We start from the raw sequence: 617 nt of genomic DNA, 5'->3' as shown, positions 1-617 counted from the left end.
GTTTTGGGTTTGTTATTGTAGGTCTTTTCCTTCTCTTGTGTTTCCTGCCTGGAGAAGTTCCTTTAGCATTTGTTGTAAAGCTGGTTTGGTGGTGCTGAACTCTCTCAGCATTTTCTTCTCTGTAAAGGTTTTAATTTCTCTGTGGTATCTGAATGAGATCCTTGCTGGGTAGAGTAATCTTGGTTGTAGGTTTTTCCCTTTCTTCACTTTAAATATGTCCTGCCACTCCCTTTTGGCTTGCAGAATTTCTGCTGAAAGATCAGCTCGTAACCTTATGGGGCTTCCCTGGTATGTTATTTGTTGTTTTTCCCTTGCTGCTTTTAATATTTTTCTTTGTATTTAATTTTTGATAGTTTGATTAATATGTGGCTTGGTCTGTGTCTTTTTGGATTTATCCTGTATGGGACTCTCTTTGCTTCCTGGGCTTGATTAACTATTTCCTTTCCCACATTAAGGAAGTTTTCAACTATAATCTCTTCAAATATTTTCTCAGTCCCTTTCTTTTTCTCTTCTTCTGGGACCCCTATAATTCGAATGTTGGTGTGTTTAATGTTGTCCTGGAGGTATCTGAGACTGTCCTCAATTCTTTTCATTCTTTTTTCTTTATTCTGCTCTGC

This window comes from Physeter macrocephalus, chromosome 11 (assembly GCF_002837175.3).
Source record: "Physeter macrocephalus isolate SW-GA chromosome 11, ASM283717v5, whole genome shotgun sequence".
Lineage (NCBI taxonomy): Eukaryota > Metazoa > Chordata > Mammalia > Artiodactyla > Physeteridae > Physeter > Physeter macrocephalus.
This window is presented reverse-complemented; position numbering follows the sequence as displayed.